The 21,923-nt window shown below is 37.0% G+C and overlaps 1 protein-coding gene across 5 annotated transcripts in view; it reads right to left on the minus strand.

Annotated features, from left to right (window-relative positions):
- The window catches only part of LOC132911614 (protein phosphatase PP2A 55 kDa regulatory subunit), a 43,503-nt gene that overhangs the window by 14,412 nt on the left and 7,168 nt on the right, over nt 1-21,923 (minus strand). Inside the window, exon 3 of one of the 5 annotated variants that reach the window (XM_060968325.1) lies at nt 15,709-15,842. The exons of the other annotated variants lie outside the window; for them this stretch is intronic. The gene's annotated coding sequence lies outside the window, so the exon portion shown is untranslated. The remainder of the gene's footprint in view (nt 1-15,708; nt 15,843-21,923) is intronic. 5 annotated transcript variants of the gene reach the window in all.

Here is a 21,923-nt window from a genome sequence, read left to right on the forward strand (position 1 = left end):
AGGCTATAAATACCGTGCAGAAAATTTAGTTAATTTCTACCTTTATTGAGACGAAACAGGAGGGTTGGAAACACATGTGAAAGTTAAGGATTCAGCAAGGAGGTTGTCTTAAAGCATATATACGATATCTTCTTTAGAATTTTTACTAAACATTTTTCACCATATTTCAATGCTTTACCAAGAGAGTTCAAAACAATTGAATAATAAATAACCAAAGATCGTATCGGCACTATGATGATTTGACACGCTGAATAAAATGATCTATGCCATATGTATATTTAAAGTTGGTTTGTACCTTTCAATTAAAAAGAAAAAAGAAAGCAAACGACGTTGAAAGCTACAAATGGTCCCAATTCGATGGCCAAGGACTATATTTGATCTCGGTCCGACATTTTAAACAATTAAAACCAATTAGTGCTCGTCACTCCGTACACATTTAAAATGCAGAGAACAAAGAATAGAAGTCGTTGAATCCGCTTAACCCGACGCGATTTTTTTTCGAACGCGCGACAACTTTTTAACATGGCTGAAAAAATCGTTTTACGACTATGGATTGGGAAGAGGATGAGCAAGAGGGGTGATCGCAGACGGGTGGTAGTTTGTTAAACCGGCGAAGTGTGCATGCCAGTGACAGAAGATCCCTGGCGTCTAGCCAGAGAATTTTCCGACTGCTTCTTAAGCTTAAAATTCATTCTTTTTGCGTAGGAAGTTCGTACTATGAGCACGCAATATTTCCCGAGTTCGAAATACTCGTTTATTGCGGTGATTTCTTGTAGACCCAACCCTGACATCGTTATAACAACTTCTCAACAATATCCCGACGTTCAAATTTTTAATTGAGTTTTCTCAAAGACGTTGAACTTATCCTTTATGGGCGAACTTTATCCCAAGGGGATATTATGTTTATACGCTGACAATTCGAGGAAGAAATATTGTTGGAATTTTGTAAGTAGCTTCACCGGAAGAGCAACGTGATTTTATTGCGACGTGAAACACGAAATGAACGAATTTCTTGATAAATTTATTTAACGTTAAAGTAACAATGCTTATTCGTAATTCATTCAGGATCGAATTTTTGTTATCCACAAGAAATATTTTTTGTTGGACATTAATAAGAGAAACACATTTCTGGGTAGTTTTAGGTATACTTTTTATCTGACAATTTACGTGCATTTTCTGAATCATTCTTTGATGTTGATGAAAATCCTAGCTAAACATTTTTCTGATTTTCAGTCACGCATCGTTCATCACGCAACTTTATCGCTCGGGTCACTCATTCCAGATAATGCAAACATTTCATAAAATTGCAATGGCGATTTAGGTAGATATAAAATTAAAACTCACGATTGCTTTCGTGGCAACGCTGTAGAAAAGAGAAAATAGCTTTGTCTATACCACGCTTATGATATAAGAGCTGTTCTCTGATTTCATATTTTCCTGTTTTATTCAGCACTTTGTATTTACAAGTTAAGCACAAGCTCGAAGGAAAGTTAAAAAGGATAGGTCAAGTTCTTTAAATAAGAGCACTAGATCAGCGACGATCTATTTTAGTATCCGAATTAAATGAATTGTTCAAAGAACACGCGAGGAAAGTCACTTTAATTAGACTCATTTACTCGCGCTGTGAAAATTGAAGGAACGATTGCCTCTTTATATTTGCTGTATTTGATGGGACTTAGTGTTCTCATACTATTCTATCGGAATATAAAAAGTCAGTCTGTGTAAAATTTTATCCCGAATGATACGACGATATTGCACGTGTGTTTAAAAAATGTTACGACTCAAAATAATCTAGTCCTTTGTTTAAAAAGGAAACACGAAAGGGAGATTTCGAGTGTTAAGTGTGGAAAATTACGAAAAGAATATTTGCCCAGTTTCCTGATGCAATGCAAATTAAACGTATACATAACATTTTTGTAAGTTTCTAAATCTTTTAATATTTCTGCAAGCTAACTTTTCGTCCTTCTTGAAAAACTTGTCTGAGCCGTGGCACTTTTGAAATACTCGTGCGATAGGATATCGCTGAAATAATGAAACTCTAAGGATATCGCATTTAACCTGTAAGTATTATACCATCTTTAGTTTCTTGTCCCTTGAACTCTTGATTAAAAACCCTCGGCAAAGAGAACGATGACAATAATGACGGCGGTGCGACGGATGAAAAGGTGGAGACGGCCGACTATAAAGGTTTCCCTACTTTACTTCTCGATTCATGTCGGTTTGAGACGGGCAGAGATCATTTTCGGGGCTTTTTCCCCTTTCAATTTTCCATTTTCTGATTGTCATTCCTATCGACTTGCTGATACCAGCTAATATTCCATAGATATTTATTAATGTCTCTGTTAATGGAACGACAAATCCAATTACCATTCGTCATTTTTCGAAATCAAAGCAACGAGCACAAAAGATATTCGAAGAGCCTGCGCGGATCACTCGAGCATGACAAAACGAATTCCTCTTTTTCACTGCTGGAAAGCAGACACGATCGATAATCGTGCATGTGGAGAGTTTAACCTTTCACTTGGCACCTTTAATTATTACACTGCGACGAGAGGTAATCCAGCTATCGTTAAACGTCTACTCGAGCTGATCGACACGTTGCATCGTGCTACTCAACTTCACAAACATCATCATACGAGCATTGTTATTGCGTGTAATGGACACAGGAAGTGGATTACTACACCTGCTCCTCATAGCTATAAAAAATTCCAAAAAAAGCTGCAAGTTTTATACATTGTAGTTAATATGACAATGAACATGTTTGATGATGATAATTTGATATTATTCATCACGAGATTTCAGAGATAATGCGGTCTCTTTCAGACGCCACGTTAACGTTGGTTTATATCCTGGTTACTATGTAACAATATAAAAAAAAATAATTTGATATCAAAATTGATCGACGATTAATAATGGACGAGTATCGAAAAACAACTTACTCCTGTCTGTAGCAAAAAGGAACTAGGCTTGGGTTAGGTTTAAAAAATATCAACTTTTCGAGCAACAGGACCTTCCTGTACAATGCTTGGGTAATAATACAGTTCGTGAATCGACGAATAAAATGGTAAGTTGTAAGTTGTCGATTTTTGCTACGTAAGTTTACTATTTCACTTTCACTGACAATATTAGTCCAGGTGTTCAAATGCTTACTATATATGTATGGTAATGTACGAGACAATGGTAATACCTTTACTATCGTATAGTCTTTGTTTCCGAGAAAATCGCCATGCCTGTATCGACGAGGTTACCACATCGACATTATTATTCTTATCAGGCTGTTCATATACGTTCTCGCAACCTTCAAAAGGGGCAAACTGAGAAAGCAAAGGTTACTAGTGGTATAATCTTTTCTCACGACCTACTGACTATCACGATAACTCATACTTATGTACCCGTGGCTCGCCTACAATTTTCACTTAGAAACCACATAGGAAGACCGCGACGAGTCACATTCCTTATTTTTTACAGACAAGTAATTGCAAATTTCAACGCGTCGTCAATTTTTATCAAAATTTTCAAAATATTACTCGTCAGAATTTTAGTATGTCGAAGGTACAAAAGTATTGCTTGCCTTGATAACTATAACGTTAATTTATTGAAACCAAAAAGAAATACGCTGGTCAACTAAACGTAACAGTTTTGGAATAAATAACGGATAGAAATTATGCCGATGGTCCAGGTACGTTACAGTATATTAGGCTCATGTTTCACAGACGAATGAATATCCACGATATTTACCAAGATAATCGATATTCGGATAATCGATGTTCTACTGTACTTAGTAGTCCTCCGAGTTAATTTTCGTTCTTCTTCTTAAGTAGAACGATCCAACGGATGAATCGTTCATGTTTCGTTTCATTTTCTATGACATTTAATACCAGGATCCATTCTATGGAGAATGCATTGGTTACGTTGCATCGGGGTGGAACATGCACATATTAAAAAATAACGAGAATAAAGTAGGAACCCCGAGGCCAACAGACACGAACGTTCTTCTGGAATAGTGGGTCAACGCTCAATGTTAAAGGGATCATAAAAGTGTACCAGTAGGCCATCCTAGTGAATCCTTACTACGGATCGTGTGAGTTTTTGTAGGTTTTCAACAGGCACATACGATTTTATGCGTATCGCGGAAGTCGGTTGTTGCAGCTTCGATCGAATTGCAAATTCGAATAACGACGAAACAACTAAAGAATACGTTTCCTTTTTCAAAGTGTAACTTGAAGAACATTGGAGCTACCAACGACTGAAGTATAGAAGTTGAAATCAAAGTGCAAAGTATATAGAAAAATATATTACACAAGAAGAAAAATAAAGTGTTATGCATATATTGTATAAAAAATTGCATATATTGTTTAAACCGAAAAATACTATCAGTGTATAAAATAATATACAATTAATATACTATACGTTATTGTATTACTATACTCGTTATTATTAAAATATCATAGTGAGGTGCGATGTATATCAAATTTAATCTTTTATAGCAAAACAGAATTATTTTCTAAAGTTTAATAGAACTTTGATATTTATAAAGTTATACCATAGGATTTGCCAGAAGCAACATTTTAACAAAGTTAAAGTTTATAAAGACATTGGACGTGCGAGAAAGTATTATCACGGATCGTGAAAGCGTGATATACAACGGAGTGTATAATCGCAGTTTCTTCGAGTATCGGAACGGTATCAAACGTGTTTTCGCGCCGTTTCGGCTTGAAGTTTCACTGTTTCTCACTCGTTAGTTCGCCGGTTGTCGTAACAGTTCGTAACAACCTCTTGTTACGCGACCAAGTTAAATTGAGAACGGATAAGAGTATGCGAACGACTGGGATGGAGCGGGTTATTCAATTGATGGAAATCCACAGCAGGATGCGAGTATACGCTTTGCGATCGAGATCATTTAAAATGTGCGAGGGAAAGTCGTGCGGTACCTTCGAAGCTACTTTCATAAATAAATGCCACGATTGTATTAAATTGTATTGGATCGTTCAATAAATTTTAATAATTCAAAGTGCTCTGTTAAATCAATACTTGAAAAAGATTTATCTTCGTATACTCCAAATCACTTTCATAAAATTCCACATAATTCCATCCGCTCCAGTCTAAATTACAAGAACATTACAACAGAAAAATTCAGGATGGTTCGGCACAATTTTCCGCTATGACAATGTTCCAAATACGCATTCATGTTTACCCATTAATAATCGCTTAAGCTAAGAAACAACCAAAAATCTGCCCATCATCTTTGTACGGTTACGTTGCGATAAGCAAATTACCGTTTCTGCCGTCATCTATTGGTGTCAATTTACGACGGTTTGTAAATTCGACGAACGAGTTTACCGATTAATAAGCACCCATCGAAAACCCAGCCCATCTTTGTGTAACCCGATTTCAGCTGCGTCGAAGGAAAGGAAAAATGCCAGCAAAGAAAACTCGCGAGTTCGAGTTAGTCGCGAAATGACCGAGACGTTTGTGTGGGTGGCTTTTATTTTTCGGCTGACGCTTGTAAATGGTTATAGCAAGCTTTTATACGTATAATGTATACACACGGGGATGAGCTTCAGCGCTGTCAGCGAAGTAAGAGGCTCGACTCTGCTGCCAGTTGCTCTACAAGCAGGTGGCCTAGATAATTCGAGTGGTAGGTCTTGTACTACTGTACTTGAGTACTGTCTGCTACCGTTTCTGTAACCGTGGTATAAATATTCTGTAACCGGCTCCAAAACTTGCATTGCAACGCCTTATTAATTCACGACTCTTCTCTGTTTAAATTCGCTAAATTCACTATCTGCCAATTCATCGTTCGCTAAGAGAACGCAAGCTGTCAGGCACGACGAATCTCTACCCCTATGGTTTCATGAAGTTCAAAGAAACGTTTACAGGACTATGACAAGATTGTACTCTTTTGAATTGTGCAAAGTTTTGTAAAATATTGCGTTTGATTTGTATAGCGCACTACCGAAAAATTCAAATATTATTTCAGTATACCTTTTGTACCTTCACAAACAGTTACTTTATCTGTTATTAGCTTCTTATTGTTGAAGTTAATTTACTTGTGTTATTCAATAGTGTCGCGTTTACGTAACTTCGATGCATTTACTTCGCTGTCTCATCCATAACTAGTTTAGATACAAATTCTTCCTCAAATACCGATGTAAATGATTCAATTTATGTATAATAGAAACAACTAATACTGAAAATGGGTAAATGAATGCATGATACATTCTTGATAACGATAATAGGAAAGCACTCTACACGCATATGTGCACTCTACACGTGCGTCAAGCAATTAAAAGAGTTAAATACAAGTATTTCAATACAAGATTGGAATTCCTTCTTGTGCAAACCACTGTGAAAATGCTGTGTATTTTGGAAACAGTAATAAAATAGTTACTACTATTCATATTCGCGATATTAAATATGCATAGGAATCACAAGTGAACTAGATGCTATTTCAGTTGATTAAAAACTTGTCCGATTTATGTCTAAGAACAAGTTGATATTTTAAGCACCGATGGAGAGTACAGAACTGTGTACAGATTCGACAAAGCTCCAGAAGATTATATAGTGGAAAATTATGCGTAACAGAGCTAGTATTTAACTGAATACGCAATAATTATTTAACCAAATTCAATTCTATTGTACTTTAGGTACTAAAATAGGATATAGAATAGAATACGTTTCTCGCGTAGCTTTGTAGATACTGTGCTGGATAATCCGCACGGTTTATACAGCGTGATATTTTATGTATAGAATGTGTGTGGTAATGGTCTTAAGTTGCTTGTAATTTGATACAATGGAAGTGGAAAAGTTGACGAAACTTTTAACGTAACAACGAAGTTGAACATACAGGTATCATTGTATGCCAGGCACTCTTTCACGCCGTCAACGAACTAATTGTAAGGAAATTAGTCTGCTGCCAATTACCGTACACGCTGCTGACCCAGTTACTTCAAGTGGTGTACGCAGGTACACAACTCACGTCGCACGACATGCATTAAATTAGCAAACAAAAAAAGACGACAAAAGAGGATAAAGAGAGAAAGCTTTTATCTTTCCACTAAAGTAAGACTACTTGGTAATTTTGAAAAATTACGAGACTTCTTATTTGGAACCATAAAACTCAGTTATATCTTCCATTTTTCTTTCTTCTTTCCTCCTTTCCCTTACCCTGCTATTCTTTTCCTTTTGCTTCTTTTTCTCTTTGTCTATTCATACTATGAAATAAAACAACGAAGTAAATAATTATCAATTAAATAAAACAATCTTCACGAGGCGATAGAATAATCTATATGAGAATCATCAGCTCCCTTTTCTTCCTTTCATTTTTACTCCTTCGTTTCCTCGTACGCTCTCCTATCTCTTCTCCTTTTTCCTCTTCTTTCACAGAAAGATATTCCGATAGATATAAAAGATATAAGAAGATACAAAAATGAATGATAATATAATAAAACAATTGCTTGAACAATGGTCGGAGAAAATAAGATAATGAAATAATCTATCACAGATAATAATATGTAACATATCATTGTTCCACGACATAATAAAAAAGATATTCCCAGGCGCAACATTTCCCGCGTTAATCATGCGCATCGTATCGGGGATAATATTACAGAAAAGCGGAGAGTAGAAGAGCTAGGTTTGTGGTTGCCTCGGTGAATGCAGATCACCCAGGCATTTTCGTACATACGGTGATCATCGGCCCGTTAATGGACTCGGAAAGGACAGAAATTTGTTACGGTTAGACGATTTCGGCGATAACTGTGCTCATACGAGTTTCCCGACAATCGTGATAAATCGTAAATAGCACATTAACAGTGATAAATATCGATAATGTTCAACCGATACCTCCAACTACTGAATCGCCACGATCAAACATATATAATATATATACTTGTTCTATAGAATAGACATTTTTTCAAAATAAAGTTTCTAGACCAACGATGTACAAATTTTTCTCTCCCTAATGTTCTTACGCAATGACTACATTATGTGCGCCGCGTTATGCATAAGGCGTGTTTGTCTTTCATTGATGACCATAAGTGAAGGAAATTTTTGCTTACAAATGACCGAAACACCCAAGTATGCATCGATCTAAAACTTTAATCTGCGCTTGCCCTTTAAACTTTCCCACAGTGTCTTCGACGCTGTACAAATTAGTCCGCCAGAAGTCAGTGTATCTTTCAAATAGTTTAATCGTTGCTGAATTAGAAGAGCAGGATCCCTTCTAAAGGGAAATCTCTTCGAACCGAGAAACTCGAGGAAACGTTTCGCGTCTCACGGACACCTTCGCAAACCTGTTCACGATTTTCCTTAAGTCTCGGCAATTTCCGGTTCTCCGACCCGAAGGCTAGAGATTTCCGTTTTAAATCCAAAGCCAACGTTACGGCTGTTGTGCTATCATTCATACTCGGTATCCTCCTGAGAGATCAGTTAATGACATCGTTTCTTCGGAGGAACAATAACAGGTAATACAGTATGTACACGTGAGACGAGAAAAGTTGGAGAAAATCCTAACGACGCGAAAGCAGGAAGATATATGTAAGAATAATTACTGTATTACAAGCGATTTCATTATAGGCGATTAGCGGCTGGAATTTTTGCCCGTTCAAAGAATTTTGTATAATTTTGATAAAGTAGAGTTTAAGATTGATACATTATGAATTTCAGTAACTTTTGTATTAATAACTTTATAACATATTGATAATAGTTAACTATTCTGTGGTATATATTACATTTATTCGTTGCTCTTATCAGATAAAAATTCATCTTGTAAAATTATGATGTTTTTATACTGTTCACTTTGTAAAGTTTCTTTTCTCCATCACCGTACACCACTGTAACCTTCCCATTTTAGAAAAAATTGTATTATGTAGTATTTTATCTACGCTTGCTGACTGTTGTTTTTGAACTCCTCAATTCTGCAAGATAAAATAAACACAGCTACGACACAGAGCTGTGGAATTATTTGGAATTTCCGAGAAGCTTACAACTTACGACCAGCGTCGGTGATTATTTATGATTCAACCCTAATAAATATTAATAAGTGTATTACGTAGCATGACATTTAAGATATCATAGTTATGATTCTCCGTACATTATTTGAAATGTAAAAAAAGAACCACAAGTATTTGTTATGATGACTGAATGTTATGATAACTAAAAGATACATATATATATTTGTATGAAATGGTAAGTTTCCTTACAAAAGGCAAAGGTAACCTTGTCAACGTTAAAAAAAGAACTGACAAAAAAGGACTGACAAAAAGTGTATGATCATCTAGAAATTCTCTTTAGAGTGCGTTGTATACTCGTAGACGCAAAAAATGTATGATCGACCCACTAATGACAGAATAATCTAAGCTGATCACGTTGCGTGCCTAAGTCCAAACGAAAGCTAAGTGTTTTATGAACACAACAACATTTCGCTAAAATCATTTTATCGTAAACAGTTACGTGTGAACCATTTGAAACAGTTTATCTAAAAAAGCGACTATTATTTTACCATCAACTCAAAAGTTAATAAATTACTACTTACAACATAGGTATATGTATTCTCAATGTGTATCTATAATACTTTTTGCAGCTACTATACGCACATCACTAATTTGCATATTGCATTCAAATTCAAGTTCTATCGTTATTAGATCGCTGATGTTTATACGAATTCACATTTTTCACAACTAAATTCACAACTAGAGAGATAGAGGCTAAATAGAGATCCGTATCGTTCACTGAGCATTACAAGGACTGCTGTGCTTCTAGCTAATATCGTATAATGTACATATCTTTATGTACGACGTACGTTCCGTGCAGTTTTAAATTTCCCACAAATGCATAGATATTCGCGATCTGGTTACTAGAAATTAGCTGAAACGTCCAAACACTTATCAACCTCTTAGATACGGCTGAATTTTGTGCGAAGCTGTTTCTTTGTACGACAGAGTTCGACGCGAATTACGTGTAAACGATGTAGCTCTGCAATGTGTGACGGATAATGCTGTCTGTCCCCTACGCAAGCACATTGGAACGAAGTTTCTGATAGCTAAATTATAATTTTTCTTTACTTTAGCTTTAATAATTTACTTTAATAATTAATAATACAATTGAGTGTGATATATTTTAAAGCACAGTACGACACAATTTTCACACTCATAGGGCGATATCGAATTTCAAATTGCTCTTCGTTTTCTATTTTGAAGCGACATTTTGAGGTTGAAGATTCTATCAATATGTTAAAAAGAACATTTAATAATGGTTTATTTATATTAGCGAAAAGCAACAATTGATACCTGACACTGGCGTATCAAAAACAGAGACTATATATTGTCTGTATGTTGTTAACACTGTTATAAAACGTTGTGAGGGCAAAAGAAGTGTGAAGCAAGACAAATGAAGAAGATTTAGTTCAAACGATGAGCGAGTGAGTCAAAAGAGTGAGCCACTACAGTGGCGCATCGTAATATAACATCGGCGAAAGCCACTATAGTGGCGCGTCGTAATATAAGATGACATTCGCGAAAGCCACTATAGTGGCGCATCGTAATATAAGATGACATTCGCGAAAGCCACTATAGTGGCGCGTCGTACCTAAGAGGTTAAACAGTAAACACAACGTAACAAAGGATCAACGATTCGAATTTCGTTTCGTTGAGGAACCATCGCGCCGTTGAAGGACCCTTCGCAATCGTAACGCGAGAGTTGGAGAAGAAAGAGAGATGAGACGGACGAAATAACAGGTGGGTCGTAAGTAGAATTAAGGTGGTTAAAACATCTGGCCAGTGGGTAACGAAGTGATTAGCGTGCAGCACGACGACCGCGGCAAAAGGACCGTTATCAGCAGCTGACGTTACAGCGCAGGCAAGCAAGAGCGAGGAGTATCGAGATCGAGGGTTGATAGAACTGCGAGCTTTCCATGGATTTCTAGTGGCCACCCGTCTGAAGGTGTGTCTATCTTCGGCCTACCGTACTACGCGCCAACTCGGCTTCGACATCGAGATAGAACCAGCTTAGACAGAGAAGGAGAGAAAGAGAGAGAGAGAGAGAGAGAGAGAGGACCTTTCGGATCAATAGGTCGTGGCTTTATTGACTCGCGAAACCGCGTGCCAAAGAAACGCAACGTCGCGCCGCTTGCACCGTTAATGCACGCTGCCTGCAATTATCTTGCACTTCGCACGAGCACCCTTGTCGCCGTTTATTTCCTTTTATTAACTCGTAACGAAGTTGCGAGACCAAACATCAGAACATCTCTTTGCATTCTTTTTCTGGCGCTTGTGATGAAATTATTTGAACAATTACCGTCGATTGATATATTATGCGTGTCATATGGAACTTTTTGAAATATCGTTAGTACCGTAATGAGTCTGTCAGGATTATGATCATTATGTGTAATTTGAAAGCAAATTAGAGATGTATGTAAGAATTACAAAATTTTTATGAAAGTTTATTGCAAACATGCGCTTGATAAAAAATTAGTATATGGTAGATCGCCTTAAGCGCACGATCAGTGCGAAAGACGATCTCATTAAAAATATTGAAATTTTGTTAACATTGAAACAACCGTAGATGGAATACGGAAAGATAAATCTGTGTCAAAATGGAAAATGTATTAGAAAAATAATGCGAAAGGAGAGCAACCTTTCGTCCAAATATATTGTCAAAAATCATTCGAGTTCTCGATGCTTTCTATATAAAATAAGATTTCTGGATTGAAAACTGACGAGTTGCTTATTTTAACCACTCTGATGGTCTTAGTACTAATACAGCGAATAATTGAATATTTTGTCAATTTTCTGATACGTGTGTTTGTCAAAAATGAATCTTATCACTTCTATACACATTTTTATATTTCCTGCAAACTACGAATATGACCGTAATATGTAGTCGTATCATGTTGTATGTCATAGGAAATCTTTTACGTATACAGAAATGTTTCTATGAGTGTTCAAATATTTTCATGGACCACTCTATATGCTCTTGTCACGCTATAAAACAAGTATGACAGAAGCGTGCAAAATTTTCCACTTCGAATTTTTCATACGTAACCGAAATACGTAAGTCACGGGTTGGGCAGCGTGCGTTCATCAAGCGCGTTCATCAAGCTGAACCCATAACTGGACTGTTAAGGGGTTAAGGTTAAGCCGATTGCTAGGCAATTTATGCAAGAGTATACAACAGGCGACAATAGAGAATTTTACGCAGATAATTTTCATATTTTAAAGCTCACATTACGCATTAGCGAGGGTCTGTTTGATAAATCCTGTTTTGTTAAAAATCTATGGTTTAATTAAAATTTCGTATAAGTTTTTTTCTTTTCGTTTCGTCGACCGTTCCATCCGCTTGCCAATAGAAGAAAACAATGGTTGGCTATTCGCGAAAAGAAGTACGACGGCAACAATGGCAATGTGTTAAATGGAAGAAAGATATTCCAATTTTTTCTCGCATATTGAACTTGCCCAGCTGCAATAAACTCGCAGACTGCCGTTTCGTCCGTTTGTTTTTATTTCCACGAACCGTGACGTGCTCTCGCTATCCACCGTCACGCGAGATTTTTAACAGAAAGCACTTTCACGCTTCGAGATCGGTATAAATATGTATAAATATGTATACTCGTATTAGCCAATTTACGGCAACAGTAGATATGGATATCGGTAAAATACAGGAGAATCGAAAAGGTTGCTAGCTAAAAACAATAACAGAATAACGGACTTTGTTTATTTGTTTAAAAATTTAAAAACAGATAGACTCACGGATGTACTTAACTAACGATCATTGATATTTGCTCAAATGTATTATACATAATTGATTATAATAGGAGCAATACGACAAAAATGAATTGGCATAGGTAACCGCATTTTTTAACATTACCAACAACACTTATATGTTTTTGATAATTGCAAACACTCGATTGCTTTTCAATTTTACCAGTGTAATGGTGCCAATCGTGTCACGTTATAATGCTAACGAAATTTCAAAAAGTTTCGTATATATTTATAAAAAAATCTCCTGATAAGTACTCGAATACTTCCGTAAACGATGATATATACATGTTATATATATAATACTTATGACTGGCTGTTGACGAAGTGGTTAAAGATGTTACAACTACTCATCCAACATGCTTGTTACTCTGTAAAGTGATTTAGTTGGAAATAAACGTAGAAGCATCGCGCTCACAAAGAACGTTCGCCGTCTTCCGTTGATTTATCCCAGTCCTGTTCATCTTTGATAAGCGGTTGGAACTGGCTTTCAATGATTCCACTAAAAGGCTGCGTAAATTGTGCAATTGCTCTATTACGAGGCACTCGAACGCTATGTGGAACCTAACGCGTACATGCTAAATATTAACAGACATTAACCGAACGGACACTGACAAATGTGCCACCGACTATATGGACGAAATAATGAAGTTTACCGGCAGGGAACGTTTTTACGATTGTGAATTCGTAGGCGAAAGCAGACTGAAGTGGTCATATAGCCACAGTGATCATATTATAGCTGAATCCGCGTGTTGCTAAATTTTGTAGAGTGGTTAAAGTAAGATAAAGAAGATTTCGTGGACCAACGAATTTTCGATGATATGAACAACTTAGATAACGTTGTCGAGAAAAAGGGTGCAAGTAGGTGCGATAAAATATTTTACAAAAATGAAATGTTATGTCGTAGCATATTTCAATGCATTGCAACTCTAGGGGACAAACGATACGAATTCTTAACAAATTCGTATTAATTGAACCTTCTTTTAGAGATGTACTTTGACCGGAGCATCCCTTTATCTTTCACAGGAGCGCGAATTATCAAAAGATAATGAATCTAACCTATTTAGAGAGGAAGAAACTTCAGAAGTTCCAGAGACTAATGCCTAGATGCAAGAAGCTCTACGAATTGTTCGTCGTAGCGTGCGATATAGAGCAACGAAGTTCGAGAAGCATTATAACTGTGAGAATTATATTCAGCAGCTAATAAACGCAAACAAACAACAGCGAGCGCTTGATAAGTTTTTTAAATAAGTTTTATATTGTTTTCGAGAAGAAAGAACGCTAAGAAATGTAGCATAAATGTGTATTAATTGTACAGTTCGTGATAAATATAAGTCGTAAGAACGTTATAATCGTTTGTAATAAGTTGAGTTCAATAACAAAAATTTGTTATCCTCTGTTTAATGTTGACAGCCGGTTATTCTTATCAAAAATTGCAAGTTCCAAAGTGATCATAATGGGCGGGTTATAACTACATCTTGTACATAACGCGCGGTGGTCAACGTGTAATCACCCAGAGGAGGTTCACGCTATCGATTTATGCTTTTGTGCGAGCAATTAGACGCAGCAGCGTAAAAGCGAACGACAGATTTTCAATATTCTTTTTTCGTCATATAACGAATTATATTATGTAAATGGGGTGAAACAGGCATAGTATCACGAACGCTATCGTATTCATCGACATCATGTCGTTTCCATAGTAATATCACCGGGATCGTTGGCTCCTCCGTGTCGCAGCTTTTGCAACCAGGTCGCCTTTGAGGCAAAGTATCACCTTCCCCATGGAAAGTCCGTTCGATGAGGGTAAACTATCTGAAAGCCTGCACTTATATCGAAATCAACCGTTGACTTGATCAGTGGGTCAAGGAGAGGATCATGGGTAAGTACATTTGGAATTCGATTTGGATTTACGAGCTAGCTGTCCATTGACGAGTAGAAACGCGTGAGTATCATGAAGAAAATAATTTTTACCGTCTCGTAACAGAAACGAGCCTTATCAAATTATTTAGGTAACTGAAACAATTCAGTTAGCCTTTAAAAAACAAATTAAATGAAATTTGACTGCTAAAGATGTTATATATAATCATAGTCTCATGGTCAACCGATTCTAAGTTATAAGTACATTCTCCATCGAGATATATTTTCATAATCTTAAAGAGATAGGCATATTGAACTCTTTATAATAACAAACACGAAATGTTATTTTACGAAGAATACCAATAAACCGACTTACACTATTATAATCCTCAACTCGTCAACGTAATTTTCATTAATAGAACAGCACGATACTGTTAGTGCTTTATAGGCTTCCTACGTTTTCTAATTACAGTCAACTTTTGATTTGCCACGAGGAGCTTCCGAAATCGATGAGAGTTTTTACGTTTCGTTGGACAAGCGCGTGTTCGTAACCCAATTTGTAGTGGGAAAATGAGCCGAAGAAATAACGGCACTGATAATATTTTCATTCGAAAAGAGTAGCTCGTAGAATACCGCGCGCGTGCTGCTGCATAAATTTTACGCCGATGATCACGTTCCTGCGTAGCGACGACCATTTCGACAATTCACTTTTCCATTGTCGAGAAATTGTTTTTCAGCGCGAGTAAAAAGACTCGCCATTAGTGATAGGCACAAGTGATAGGTCGCAATAAGTTTATATCGTTTATCTTCCTGTTATTTCGACGAATCTTTCTGTTATTTAGATTATTTAGAAGCTGTTAGCTTCGGTTCCATTTCCATCTTCTTTTTTTTTTTTTTTTTTTTTTTGTTGAACATTAATAGAAAACTGATTTTGGAATATTCAAGGTTTTAGATACCTGTTGGAACAATAAACATTCTGTTTCATCTAACTGATCACGAACGTTGTCCATGAGAGTTCGATTGAGTTTGATTGGCTCGAAATTGTTCTACGGAACGTAGCTGATCTTGAGGATTAAGACTTTTTCTCGAAACTTACCAATTTCGTACGATGATGGAACCTGGCTCTCGCGATCCGATTAGTAAAGGGCTCGATTAGTTCAAATATCGGACTCGATATAAGTAGATCTTCAGAACAAGTTCATCATTCTGGCTTCTTGTTTCGAAAAGCAGCTTATGAAAATCGAGTATTTCGCAAGTACAATAAATAAACTACTATATGTTATGAAACGAAGCATGGATATCGGATTTGATTCAGGATTACGAGAACTTACTCAACTCGATTCCATCGCTACTCGACGTATTTATCGAAACGAAAGGACACGGGCTAAAAATTACACAAATAGCCTGTGTGTATCGTACGTAGAGCTTATTACGAAACACTGTGTACAGTTTATCGGATAACAAGGACTCTGCGCCCGTATTTATCACGAATAGAACGGTTCATTTGCACCCTCGTTGCACAATCAACGGCAGGCATGTGCATGCAATGAAAACGGTAGATCGTGTTTGGATTATCAAAGCTCGAAATTAAAAACACGTGGCCTTAAACGTAAGGTAAACGCGTACGATGTTTAGCGAGGACAAGAGACTATAAGACTTTGTCCTACCGATTCCTGCGATCGCAATTGCCAATAGCCAGCACGTGCTATGATTCTAGGGTTACGATTAACGAAGACATCGAAGAATGATCGCAAGGCCGCCTACTATACGTAGATTTAGAAGTGACACAATCGGAATTCGTACGAAGCAATTGGAACCAAGGCCCTCTGCTTGCCCACCGAGACAGACTCAAATTATTTAGAAGCGTTCGTCGGTCACCGGATAGAATTGAAAAGTTTGTATTCCGTGGCACGAGCCACGATAATGTTCCGCGAATGCACGATATTTGCATGTAGCTCGCAAAACGCATGCGAAATACGATCGAAAGGAGCAACATGCAGGAATAACAAGCAGATATACGGCACATCGCGGAGCTTTAAAAACTGACTTCTCTTCTCGCAGTTTCTCCACTATGGAAATATTAAATTGTCCCTATTTACTCGCAGGACTTAGTCTTTCATTCTACACGCAATATCGCACGGAAATACGTGACAGTACTGAAACGTTTGCGTTCATTTTTCACCGACCCGACGTTTCCAAGCTATGTAATATGTGCTTCGCTGACCGCTTGTTTGCGCTATTCGTCATTGCTTGGAATACATCAATTTAACGCAGTGCCTTTTCAAAATATTCAGACTTTACTCTTTACCAAGATAAACCTTCCGATTATTCGGAATTTCGGCAACGGTTGATATCTTTATTAGGCGTTTCTGTAGGTACATCGAATATCGAGAAATCAAAGGGCTATTTGACTATGACTTACGATTTATTATTTGTGCCCTATCGAAGAACATTCTATGCCCCTTTCAAATTGTTTAATGGTTACTTGTAAAAATAAATTTTCTAAATAATACAACAATTAATATTCCAATATTAATACTAGTACTTGTATGGATTAATTCAAACGTAATGTACATACAGTACATACTCTTATTTTCTACCTTTCATCATCATAGTACCGAATTTTTGTAATCTTACGAAAGTATTATTGAACGATAATCTATTTAATTAGTATGTAATTACTATAACGAATACAATAGCGTGTCAACATCTTTTTATAGTCACTGTATGTCTATGCTATTCCCCTTGCGATATACCTTTTCCTGGCTCAGATTAGCTTAGAGAAGCTCATGCACGAAATATGAATATCTTTTTATTCATCGGTTCTCTTCTCTCGCGGCTTAAGGATCATCGATCTATTTCGAAGCGAACGAACGAAACACGAGAGAGAGAGAGAGAGAGAGAGAGAGAGAGAGAGAGAAATCGTGCAAATGCAAGATGTATTGTCACGATTTCTGGGAGAAAAGGAACGGAAAGTAGAATGCAGAAAGGAAACAGAGTGTGAGAGAAAAGAAGAAAGAGAAACGAGGTATCAGGCGTAAAAGCCTTCATTTGTAGACTGCAACGAGAATGTGGGCAACGACGTTCTTTTCCCCTTTTTCGCGATACCTTAGTACAACAGCTGCACCTAAACGCAACGCGCATCTGTATCGGTGCAAGCTCGGGTTTTCATCGGGTTCCTACGGAACATTGCTTTGTCTTTGGCTTTTGTATGATTTCGATGTTCAACATGTCTTGTTTATGATCCCAGCATTTCGTTGGACGAAGAAGCATCACGAATAGCACCGTCGTGTATTCTGCATCGAATATATTATGCACGAATCTCTCGGTTTCTCCTCCAATTTTCTAAGTAACTTCGTTTGTCTTTCGTAAAATGCAGCCTGCGCCATTATGTTGTCTTTTGTGCTCGTCCCAAACCGACTGAATGTTAATCTTCTTGAGAAGGGAAAAGGAAAATATTTTCTGGTCGAACGTTCTTTTCTGATGGACAGTTATAATATGTTTCTTCCGCAAAATATTTTTAAATGTTACTTGTATTACTCACCAAGGTATTTGAGTAGTTTCATGAATATATTATGTGCGTTATATGAAACTTAAAAATTTCATTAACATCGTAATGAGATACTATTAACATGATTGGATTGGTAAAATTTGAAAACAATGGGAACATTTACGGGCTGCAGACATATTTAGTAGAATATTAATATTATCAATTGTTATTTTAAATATATGGTCAGTGAAAATGATCTCATCTAGATATTATGCGCGCTTTATGCATTTTTGCATCGTTAAATTTTCCATAAATACATAAAAGTTCGCAGCGGGAAACTGCAGGCGTCAGGCAATATGGATAAATACACCTTAGGTATAATTCATTTAATGACACTAATAGAGGGAAAACGAACGTTATGAGCGTTCAGTAAAATAATTATCTGTTAGTATTACACATTAGATTAAAAATTTCTTTTATAACACAGCAGAAATTATGTTTTGTTTCGCTTAGATTTTATATAGTTATATAGTTACATGTATACTACTCAGGCTTTACTTGGCTGTCAAATAAATTCCATTTATTTCTCTGTTATTTAGAAACTTGTAGTTTTGTAACGAACTGTTTCGTAAGATAAAATTCCAATTATCTGCACTTTCTTACGTATACATTTTGGCTAAAGCTAATAATTTAGCCTCAACTCACCTTATATTTTCGTGTTGGCAATAAAACAACGTTAAAAGAACTACAATGTGGCAATGGAAAGAAATACAAAATTTAAAGGAAAAACAAAGCTCATTGCTATTCATGACCACGTGTCTCGTAAATTCGACTGCTCTTGTAAATTTCGGTAAACCGACGAAACGACTTTGACCGTACCAGAAGCTAACCACGTTCATTGTCCTAATCAATCCTTTTTCCTTCGTTAAATTTATTCTCTTGATGCTATTTTCCGAGTGGACACTGAGACTTGGTCATTGCAGAGGAAAGAAGCTCGCTGATGATTCTTGCGTGGCACGAATCGTAACAAGATTCGAGGTTCAGTTACGTTCTCCGATAGAGAGATTCTGTCCTGAAACCTGTTTTCGGTCATTTTCGAGCCAATTCTATTTTTCTAACTTTAAAAACATCTCAAATTTGAACAAAATATGAAAATACTCTCACCGGCATGCGCATGACTTCTCGTTCTGGTTTTATGTTAAACGTCTTCTGAAAACAGCATAGATTTTTTTTGTTTGCTAAAATGAGAGCAACGTTGGAATATAAAAGTTCGAGGATCGCAACAGGATCGAAGGATGACCAGAAAAATAGAAAAAAGACGCATCAGCGTATCCCTTACAGGGACTTCTACCTTGGTATATAGTATCCGATGAAACCACGACAAATTCTATTATCGAAAGATTTTCGCATTAGCGATAGTATCTCCGATATTCCTTTTGCGAAAGACAACCCAGAATTTATTTCCTCTTTCTCGTTCCGTCTCTGGTGGAAATGGATCGAAGGGTTCCTGGCGCCGTCGACCGGTGCCTCGTCACAGAGAAAAATATCGTGAAAATTTCGCGCGCCTCCGCGTTCCAACGATCCGTAAATTCGTTTCATTGTAATGGTCGTTATCGTGGAAATTATGCCGGTGGCGCACGCATTGTTCAGCCTCTCGGTCTCTGCTTTATATTCTTCGTTTTCGCCGTGATAATTACTATCCTGCTATGGCGATCTAGAAACTTTGCGACGCGATGAAATTTCAGTTGTCCATTTTCTTCATTGTATCGAAAATAATTATTCGGACTCGAGAAACGAACAATACTTCACGTATTGAATTCGAATAGCTTGACCAATCCGAACGAAGCCTTACGGAGTGAGATAACCACGCGAAAGAGTAAAGACGTACAAAACAACCAAGATAGAGTACACTCTATAACAAACACTAAAAACGATTTCCTATCTAGATTCTATATCTTCAATTGCATTACTGAGAATCACCGAACATGCGATACACGTTTTCGTAAAGGAACGATAGCTGAGCTGAATAAAAAGCGTGGCTGACAATAACTCGATGAATCCTTAGAACGAACAACAGAGAATCGCCGTTCCAAAGCCCAATTCCTAAAGTCGTATCTATCGCATTTTGCAAATGACGTCCTCGAGCTTTTCCTTCGAATCTTAGTAAAACGACGAATTTGCATAAATATCCGCACTCTAATCGCAATATTTATTCTTTGTAGTATCTCTCGTGTCAGCATAGCTCTCTTGTATCATGGAAAGAAAGTTCAGCTTGTACGTATCAAGAAGGCGAGTTTACATAAATGAAAAGAAGTTTTCCTGAAGTACACTCTCCCTCCATATTAGGTAGTACGTCAGGTTTCTCTAGCTTCTGGCGATGAAACGAGGGACGCGAAATTTTTCATACAAACGTTCGTGAAAAATTCGTTCGAACGTGTAAATGTCACAAATGATAACATCGGCTGCGAGAGCAGATAAGCCGGGTAGCAGACTCGCGAACGTGTCCCGTACCGTTTTGCATCGGAACGTGAGTAAGGACAGAACGATTTGCGTGGCGCTTATCGGTAAACGGGGGTTATTTATCGCGACTTGGTATCTATGCGTATACGCAGACGTCACGTAACTATGTGCATGTCAGCTAAGAGATGTTTTAGAGTGAAGCGTACTCGAGGGCCAGCCGAGATGCCCGAAAATAGAGAACGCCCGGTTATTTCGGGCTGTGTTGTTTCAAGGTGAAAGGCTTCGTGAGTATTTCTTGTGCTCTCTTTCCTGGAGCACATACACTCCAGTTCGCCTTGCCCTCGCCCTCAACTCTCTCAGTCATTTGTCAACGAAAGAATAAACGAGAAGAGATACGTGTCTGGAGGAAGGGCGCTTATAGAAAATTCGATTAAATGTCACGATGGTTTCTGTATCGACAAACGCTCTACTTTCGCTCGAAACTTGCCTCGCGTCTTTCGAGATATTTTCCAGACTTTCAATCGCGTTACTAAATCCTCCGATATCATTAAAATCAGATAAATTTCATCGATTATCAACGTAAGAATGATTTACTTAATGGCTGCCAAGAGCATTTCTACATAATCTTATTGTCCAACGAGGCGTATTTTTAATCAGATTCTACATCTCATTTCCATGGTTGTATTAGGATGTCCGAAAAGTTTCTTTCGTTTTATAAGGAAATAATGGACGCATAATGTTTTTTGTTTTATATTAGTTTATTGAATTATGTACGAATATAATAATAGAAATAGAACAAAATGGATCATAGCTAATTCAATAAAATAATATAAAACAGAAATTGTTGCTCATCTGTTATCACCTTATGAAACGGAAGAAACATTTCGGACAACCTAATATATCTCATTTTCAACTATCTGAATCTACATATATTTGTATATACTTGAACTTAATTAATCAAATGCTACGATAAATGCAACAAGTATTTTTCGTAGCCAATGTAGATAATATTGTCAGACGAAGGTGCGCAAATGTGACCATAATATTTTGTACAAATTAAATGTTGCTATGCAATATATTTGAATCTACCGCGGCAGCCAAAGCAAGATATATCAAATTCGCGTGGCAGATAACGCGTTAAGGATCAACGTTGCATCGATGCAACGTTTCATTTAGCATTTCTCCTCGATTACTTTACATTACCCATACGAGCAGATTGCAAAGCCAATTAGCGTAATTGCAATTTTTACCATCGCGTTACTGTTTGAACCGATGCGTTCATTGTTTCGTTCAACTTTTTTCCCCCGTGTTTGCGATCGCGACTCCACTGTATTGTCCTGTAACGAGAGCTAATTTCGTTG

Source organism: Bombus pascuorum, chromosome 11 (assembly GCF_905332965.1).
Source record: "Bombus pascuorum chromosome 11, iyBomPasc1.1, whole genome shotgun sequence".
Classification (NCBI taxonomy): domain Eukaryota; kingdom Metazoa; phylum Arthropoda; class Insecta; order Hymenoptera; family Apidae; genus Bombus; species Bombus pascuorum.